Raw genomic sequence first — 9,508 nt, forward strand, 5'->3', positions numbered from 1 at the left:
GCTTTCACACCTGCCAGGGGTCAGATTCCCAGATGCTGCTTCAGCCCTGGGATGCAGAGATTGCGACGCAGACGGTTCTGCAAACTGACACCCACTGGAGGACTAGAAACTGCTCCCCAGGGAGCCAGGGCAGCCTCGCAGCCCCTCCTCACCCATTACTTGGGTTTGGATCTCGTGGCCAAGGTGGAATTGGCATCTTAGCTCCCGAGGACGAGCAGTCGGGCCATTCTGAGAAAGTCTGCTCGGCCCAAGGGCCTGCAGCTGAGAGTTTGCCGTGGAGGGGAGACAGGTTTAATTTGGGACAGCGACTTCTGTTTATTTGGAAGCCTGTTGTAAGCCCAGGACAGGATGTGCCGTCTGTGGCTGGGGTCCCGCTGTTCCCTTCCTTTGGGTATTGTTCCTCTCAGGAAGCCATGAACTCTGGCTGTTTCTCCTGGAAAGTCCCAGAACTAGAGCAGTCCTGCCCAGGCCCGTGTCGTGGGCTCCACTGGAGAGCACCCACCTGTTGAGCTCTGCTATCCGGTGACCCTGTCCGTGCACCGTGTCTGCAGCTCTGCTCACCCTGCGTGCTCAGTGGGCGGCCCTGAGGCTCGGGCCCTCACACCAGACGCAGGCAAGACTGCAAAGCCCAGCTGTTCTCTGGGTCCCCATGGCCTTACTGCCCAGCGGCCACCTGGGCATTGTGTCTACATGCCCTGCGGTGGATTTGACGCCCACTGGCAGGTTGACGTGGAGAGTCATGCTCAGTTCTCTGGCTTACCAGCCATGCAGCTGGGCAATCCTGGGGAAGAGAGGAGGGCAGCCTGGCTGGTGGCCCTGGCTGGGTGGCAGACATCCGCTGCTGGCAGCTTCCTGTGGCTTAACGGCTGCCCGGGGCAGGCACAGTTGACTCTCAGCGCCTTGTTGAGTGTCCGAGCTTTTGGTGTCAGGCTCAGGATGGTTCTGCGTCCCACAAACCCCGATGGCTTCAAAGCATTCCCTGCACAGGGCCCCAGGGACTTGCAGCTGGGGAAGCTGACCAAGGGGCCAGTGGGGAGAGGTGGGGACCGACCCTTGGGTTCTCACATAGCCCACAGCAGCCTGGGAGGCAGCGTCCAGGCTCTGTCCAGCTCACCTAGGTGACATGCCCTCGTCCTGCAGTGCCAAACGAAGAGACTTGCCTGGGGTCGTGATGAGAGGCCAGGTGGACTGTAAAGTCCGATTTGTGCTTGAAGGAGTTTCAGTGGACTGGTCGCGCTGGCTCCTTACAAAGGGACCCCTGCCAGGACTGGCTAACAGGAGGTGGCGGGCTGCTGGGCGGGCCGTCGGAAGGCCTTTGGACTTGAGCTCAGCCGAGCCTCCAGGCCCGGCACTGACCGCTGCCTGCCACGCCAGGCGTGGTGCTGCCCTGCGGCTGGCCTCCAGCGCCTGTGTTCCAGGGCTCTGGCCACCGGGGAAAGCCAAGGGATTTCACTTCTCGGGCCAGGCTCAGGATAAAGCCGCAGCTTCTGGAGTGGGATTATGGGCTCAGCACACGGCCTCGGTAAGCAGGATCGCTATTGACGACTTTCGGGGGCCTGATGCTTCTCTGCCAACTCAGCAAATAGCAGCTGCTGCTGAATGGCTCTGAAATGAAGCTGGGTTAGCTTTCTCTAGCCCGGCTGGCCAATCACGCTGTCTCTCCATGCAGAGCTCATCCAGAAACACTAAGCACTTACGGGCACCTACTGTGTGCAGTACCTGTTCCAGGCAAGTTGGAGGAAGCACAGATGAAATTGAGCCATTGAAGCCAGTTCTAGCAGGAGCCATGCGGAGCTGCTAGTTTCGGTTCTGTTCGCTGGGCCTCCTGCCCAAACATCAGAAACAGCTAAAAGAGGCACCTCCTGCTCCACGAGGCCCCTCTGCTTGTCATCCTTCCCTCTGCCACCTGCCAGCATTTGTTGCCTGCAGCCTGGTCAGTTTCCCAGGGCGGCCATAACAAAGCAGCACAAACTGGGTGGCTTCAAACAACAGAAATTTGTTCTCTCACAGTTCTGGGGGTCAGAAACCTAAAATCGGGGTGTTGGCAGGGCAGTGTCTCCGGAGGCTCTCGGGGGGGCCCCTGCTGCTTCCTGGCTTCTGGTGGTCCCTGCACTGCCCGGGGCTCCTTGGCTTAGAGCTGCATCGCTCTGACCTCTGCCTTTATCTTTCTGGGAACTTTTCTCCTGTGTGTCTCTGTCACACAGTGGTCTCCCCTCAGCTTCTCGTGTCTGTGTTCAAATTTTTCCCTCTTTTAAGAAAGAACATCAGGCACTGGCTTGGTGCCCACTGTACTCTAGTATGAACTCACTTTCCCTTAATTATATCTGCAAAGTCCCTGTTTCCAAATAAGACCATCTTCACAGGCTCCAGGTAGACATGAATTTGAGGGGACACTTTTCAACCCAGTACCGTTACCTCCTGTCCTGAGCATTTGGTGTTCAGGAGTAAGCAGAGGCAGGCAGGGTCCCCTTCTGTCCTGCAAAGCATGGCCTCTGTGCTGTCCCTGGCAGCTCTGTGAGTACTTCAGCAGTGAGCTGTCATTTTCACAGCCTGTCTAAGGAGAGGACAAGTCAGACAGGGAGCTGGGTAGGGAATGGCATTTGCTGGACACCTACCACGTGCCTCCATCACAGGGTCCTCTCATTTGTAGCTGCTGCCAGGAATGTCAGAACCTCTCAATCACAAGTTGCATGTCTCTAATAAACAGTGAAGTCACTCTAGAGCAGCATGGGGCACACACTCTAGAGTCAGTGCCACTCAGAGCTGTCCTGGCCGGCAGCAGCGTCCCTATGGGCAGCGCAGCTCTGAGAGGGCCAGCACCTGCTGCTCAGCGCCCTGTCCTCATGGCTTTCCAGGCGGCCGGCTCCCGGGGCTCCCCTCCTGCCGTCACCTCATCACCCTCTCACGGGCCCTGCGAGGATGGAAAGGCTCTGGGGAGCGGGCAGCGGAAGGGCCCCAGGGCGTGAGAGCTGCGTGCAGACCCCCCTTCCTCCGCCTTCTCAGGCTGGTTTTCTTTGGAGAGATGGCTTGCTGTCTCCACGTGTGTGTTTCTGTTTTGCCTTTTGGTTTAGTAGCCACTTTGCTGATTTCCCCTAACAAGTGCTCTCGGTCCCAGGGGGCATTTTTTTTTTTTTTTTAAGATTACAAAGTAGAACAAAGCTGATGTTTTGTCACCTGTTTCTCAGACCATCAGAAGCAGCAGAAAGGCTGAGCTTGATTCACTGTCCGCCCTTGAGGGCTGCAGTTGACTACCCAGGCTGGCCCTCGGACTCTAATTCGGCTCCGTCTGCCTGTATGGGTGGCTGCAGGATTCGAACCTGGGTCTTGCAGACTATAAAATCCATGGGCTTGGGAATGGAAAGTAGTACAGCACTTTGGGAAATAGATTTAGCAGTTTTAAAAACAACTGGACATAAATTTATCACACGACTCAGCAATTTCACTCCTAGGCATATACCCAAAGAGAAAGGGAACTATTAATATATGCCCACACGAGCGCTTGTATGCAAATGTTCGTAGCAGCTTAACTCAGCATAGCCCCAAAGTGGAAACAACAAAACGTCCATCCTCTGATGTATGGATAAATGTGGTATGTCCATACGGTGGAATATTACTCGGCTACATAAAGCAATGAGGGAGTGATATGTGCTACAATACCGATCAAGCTCAAAAAACATCCTTACATGAAAGAAGCTACACTCAAAAGGTAGAGCTTGGTGGATCACACCTGTAATCCCAGCACTTTGGGAGGCTGAGACGGGAGGATCACTTGAGTCCTGGAGTTCAAGGCCAGCCTGGGCAACATAGTGAGACCCCCGTCTCTACAAAAAAAATTAAAAAAAAAAAATAAAAATAGACTGAAAAGACCACATACTGTATGGTTCTATTTATATGAAATTTCCAGGGCAGATCTATAGAGATGAAAGTAGATGAGCATTTGCCTCAGGAGGGGGTTGGAACCAATAGTAACTGCAAATGGGCACAAAGTATCTTTCCTGGGGTGAGAGAAATGCTCTAAAATTGGATTGTTGTGCTCGTTGTACAAGGCTGTAACTTTACTAAAATCATTTAATTGCATACTTAATGGGTGATTTTTATGGTATATAAAACATACTTCAACAAAACTTTGGGAAAATTTAATGACTGGATAAAGAAAGAAACAAATCCATGGACAGCAGGGTGCAGTGGCTAAAAATGTGGGCCAGCTCCTGGCTCTCCTGTCTCGTGGCTGTGTGACGCTGGTCCAGTTGCTTAACCTCTCTGTGCTTGGCTTTCCTCACCTGTAAAATGGGGTTAACAGTTGTACCTGCCTCACCAGGTAGTCATAAGGTTAAATGAGTTAATATTTGTAAAGGTCTTTGATCAGTACGTGGTAGATAGTGCACATTATATGTGGGTAGTAAAATTCTGTTGAGTTGTTGACTGCCTATTGTGCTCTAAGCAATCTCAGGGTTAAGCACTCCCTCTCTTTGCCCGAGTGAGGCCCAGGCATCAGGAGGGGAGGGAAGCCCGTGAGGCTTGCACTCCATGGAGGGCAGGTGTAGGTGCCAGGGGGCTATCGTCCTCTGCCAGTCTCAGCTTCTCTGAGCCCCAGTCTGCTCGCTGCCAGGTGGGGGGACAGGGCCGCTTCCGCTGCCGCACTGTGGGATGGGGGTCATTTGAGACCCACAGGTAGGCCCTGGTGTCGGGAGGGCTCCAGGTTGTGGCTACATCCAGGTGGGCCATGGGGGGCCACGAGAGTAAGGGTGGATGGAACGTGCTGGAAATGAGCCATTCTGGCAAAGATTACTAATGACGTCAGCAGGGCTGTGACAACCGGGAGCACATCCCAAATCACCCCACAATCAGACCAGCTACAGCTTTCCCAGCACCATGGAGATGAGGAAATAAACACATCGGCTTTCCTCTCCTGGCCTCTGACCTTTTGTTCAGAGCAGCTGGCTGGGCGGGGGCGGGGAGGGGAAGGTCAAGTGGAGAGCGGTTTCTGGAGGTTCTGCAACCTTGTGGCTGGGCTGAGCCGAGCCCCTTCCTCTTTGCCCCTCGGGCCTCCCAGCTTCTCATTAACTCCCTGTTCACTCCGGGCAGGGTTGAGCCAGCCTTCCCCCTTCCTTCAAAAAGCAGCCTCACGCAGACTCACACACAAGCCAGCGTGCACAGCAGCTGCGTTCCTAACAGTTCCTCCCCCAAAGGAAACAAGCCAGATACCCGTCGCTGGCCAATGGGTAAACAAACTGGCGCATCCATGCAGCGTGACGCCCATCCAGCAACGAGAGGGAAGGACCTTCTAATAGATGTAACATGGATGATTCTTGAAAACACGGCCAGTGAAAGAAGCCAGGCTCAATGTCATGGAGTATGATCCACGTATATGAAATTCTAGAAAAGGCACATCTATAATGACAGAAAACAGAACCGTGGTTGCCAGGGCCCGGGGGTGGGCAGGGTGGTTGACTGCAAGGGGCCACGAGGAAGCTTCTGGGGGAATGGAAATCTAAAACGTGAGCGTGACTCTTCACGTTCACCAGAACTCATCAAATTCTGCACTTAAAATAGGGAATTTATTGAATGTAAATTATACCTCAATAAATCTGCTAAAAAGGAAGCAACTCTACAAAACTGAACATACTCTTACCATATGATCCAGAAATTGTGCTTCTGGGTACTTACCCCAAGGAACTGAAAACACGTCCACACAGAAACCTGCACACAAATGTTTATAGCAGCTATATTCGTAATTACCAAACCTTGGAAGCAACCAAGATGTCCTTTGGTACATGAGTAGATAAACAACTGTGGTACATCCAGATGATGGAATGTTACCCAGTGCTGGAAAGAAATGAGCTATCAAGCCATGAAAATACATGGAGGGGCTGGGCGTGGTGGCTCACGCTTGTAATCCTACCATTCCGGAAGGCTGAGGCAGGAGGATCGCTTGAGGTCAGGAGTTCAAGACCAGCCTGAGTAAGAATGAGACCCCATCTCTACTAAACATAGAAAAAATCAGCCAGGTGTTGTGGCGCATACATGTAGTCCCAGCTACTCGGGAGCCTCAAGCAGGAAGATCACTTGAGCCCAGGAGTTTGAGGTTGCTGTGAACTAGGCTGATGCCACGGCACTCTAGCCTGGGCCACAGAGCCAGACTCTGTTCCCCCCGCTCCCCCCAAAAAAAAGACATGGAGGAACCTTAAATGTATATTACCAAGTGAAGGAAGCCAATCTGAAAAGGCTCCACACTATGTGATTCCAACTATGTGACATTCTTGAGAAGGCAAAGCTATGGAGACAGGAGATTAGGGGTTGCCAGGGGTTAGAGAGATGAACAGGGGGAGCACAGAGGGTATTTAGGGCAGTGACACCATTCTGTACAATGCTGTAATGGTGGATGCATGGCATTATGCATTGTCCAAACCCATAGAATGTACGGCACCCAGAGCAAGCCCCAGTGTAAACTATGGGCTCTGGGTGACGATGAGGTGTCAATGCAGGTTCATTGACAGATGTGCCACTCTGGTGCAGGATGTTGGTAGCGGGGGAGGCTGTGCATGGGGACTCTATACTTTCTATTCAGTTTTGCTGTAATCTTCAAACTACTCTAAAAAAAAAAAAAAAAAATCTATTAAAAGAAAAAAAAAGGAACCACAGTGAGAGGGCTCCTTAACCCAGAAGATACTGTGGCTCCAGGGTGTCAGCCCTGCCTCCCAGACCACGCCCTGCCACCGCTGACAGCCCCCACAGCCTCCAGGGCGCCCCAGGCCCCCAGTGAGGCTGGGCGAATGTTTGGCTGTTGGTGGTGGGGGTTTCTGGGTCAGTAGATGGGAAAATGGAGGGAAGGAACTGGGGGCACCCTCTGAAGGGAAGGATACCCCAGGTTCTCTGGAGAAATGAGAGTCCAACCTTCGGTTGGCCTGGAAGCCCTGGGCACCAATGGCTCTTGGTTCCTCGAAAACCTCTCTCTCCTCTGTGATTTCCAGCTCTCTCTTTCTGCCAGTGGTTGCCCTGTGTTGTTCTGGACAGGCAAATAGAATCTGTTGCAAGGTGGCCCAGGGCCTTTCAGAGGTGGGTGAGAGAGCTGAGCAAACCCACGGAGCAGCTCGGCCCAGCCATCCCGCCTCTCCCTGGAATGAACCCGAGAAGAGCCCCAGTGTCCTCGCCGCATCCCTCAGCGGGTTCCAGGGGACCGAGCTACACGGGCCTCATGAGAACGGGCCTTCCTGAAGAGCCCCCAGCAGTCCTCCTAGGCCCCGGAGTGGCTTTGAAGTGTCAGTGGCACTGAAGTTCTCCACCACGGCCCCCTTCAGTTTGGGAAGTCAGTGGCCCTTTGCCTGCTGGGATCAAGGAGGTGCTGCTGCGTGGCTTCACGTGGCAGAGGGCGAGGCCCTGATGGAGCAGCAGGCCACGGTCCTGCTGTGGGCCCGCTGGCCTCTGCCCCCTGCTGCTGGCCGTGGGCCCAGAGGGGGAAGGTGTCTGTTCTGCTTTGTTTTGTCCCATGGTTATGTAAGAGCTGTACACGCTGCACAGCTACAAGCTAGGAACTGTACATACGTCATTTCATGTCCCTTTAACTTAATCCTAACATATTATTGCTACTGAGTGAGAGGCGGGCCTCTGCTGTTGCCCCTGCCTGTTCTCGGAGTCCTGTTTTCCTTGGCCTTGGTGCTTTGGGGCTCAGCTAGAGGAGACCTGAGGCGCAAGGGTCCTGAGTTTAAGGGGGAAGAGGAGGTCAGGGCAGGGAGCTTGGGAGCCCAATCTGAGAACTGGGTCCCCAGGCGCCTGTGGAGATCAGGACGGCAGAGCAGCCTTGAAAAAAATGCACAGCAATGATCCAGCTCCGCCTGGCTCTGCTCCTGTCCCCACCCTCACCTGTCCCTCCCTCATCCCTAAACCTTCCCAGGCCTGGTCTTTGGAGGGACTTGGTTTATCAATATTATCTCCATTTCTCCTGAGGGTATTAACCTCATATTTTTCTAATTCTTTTCAAGTTCATTTTGATCATTTCTGTCTTTCTAGAAAATTATCCACTCCATCTAGATTTCAAATATATATCCTATTTTCTTATAATGTTAAAAATTGTCTTTGTGTTTGTGGTATTAGTCCAGTTTTCATTTCTTTTTTATTGGTTATATTTGGGAGAAATATATGCTATTGATCTTTTCAAAAAGCTGGCTTTGGTTTTAAAGGTCTATTTTACTATTTTTTTTCTATCGAATCCATCGATTTTTATGTTTAATTTTATTATTCATTTCTCCTTTTAGTTTTATTTTTAGTCCTGTTTTTTGTTTATTTGTTTGTTTTTTGGAACAGGGTCTCACTTTGTCACCCAGGAATGAGGGCAGTGGCGTGATCATAGCTCAGAGCAACCTCAGACTCCTGGGCTCAAGTGATCCTCCTGCCTCAGCCTCCCGAGTAGCTAGAACTACAGGCATGCGCTACCACAACCAGCTAATTTTTCTAATGTTAGTAGAGACGGGGTCTCACTATTGCTCAGGCTGGTCTTGAACTCCTGACTTCAATCACTCTCCCACCTCAGCCTCCCAAAGTGTTGGAATTACAGCGTTGAGCCACTGAGTCTGGCCTATTTTTAATCATTTTTTTAAGTATAATGTCAAATTTTGATTTACTTTCTTTCAAAAACATTTTAGGCTATAAAATTTTCTCTAAGCACAGATTTGACCATGTTCCATATATTGTATCATGTAGCATTGTGAATTTTATTAATTTTTTAAAAGTCTAAATTTGCAGTTTTTATTTCCTGTTTAAAACTGAAAAACTATTTTAAATACTAGTGGTGTTTGCATGTTTGTGCTTTTGTTCTCAAGGTTTTCTCACTATTATTAGTATTCTCCATTTGTAATTCATTTCTGCTTTTATTGAATTACAGTCTGAGAATGGGACTCCGTACAACTTCTACTTTCTACAATTCAGAATCTTCTTTGCAACCTAGTGTATAACAAATGTTTATAAATGTTCAATGGATATTTAAAATATATACATATATCCTGTTTGGAGAATACATGGATATAATTTCAAACTTGCTATGCTTCTCAGAATTCTGTATCCTGCCTTACTCTGGCTCCACTCGACTCGTCATTTTTGAGAGTATCCCACCCTGATGATGGTTTTGTCAAATTTTCCTGAGAGTTGTCTGGTGCCAGTCCTGGCTGAGGGTCCCAGCAGCCTCTGGCCTGGTCTCGGAGAGGTGCTGACGTCTCCTGTGACGATGTGACCCCACATTAGCCGAAGGAGCTGGCTCAGCAGGGAGCAGGAAGGTGCTGCTCATGGTACTGGGCTCATTTTTCTTTTTCTTTCTTTCTTTCTTTCTTTTTTTTTTTTTTTCTTTTTGGCGGCTCAAGCCATTGCCTTCACAGAGGTGCCTGGCCTCAGGGGCGTGGGCAGCCGGGCTGGTGCTTCCAGGACTCCCCTCCAGCTGAGAGGGGAAGGAGCAGAAGGTCCTGCCCACAAACAGGGTGGCCATGGCTTGCCAGCAGGCTCCACCTGCCACAGAGCCAGG

This window comes from Eulemur rufifrons, chromosome 19 (genome assembly GCF_041146395.1).
Source record: "Eulemur rufifrons isolate Redbay chromosome 19, OSU_ERuf_1, whole genome shotgun sequence".
Classification (NCBI taxonomy): domain Eukaryota; kingdom Metazoa; phylum Chordata; class Mammalia; order Primates; family Lemuridae; genus Eulemur; species Eulemur rufifrons.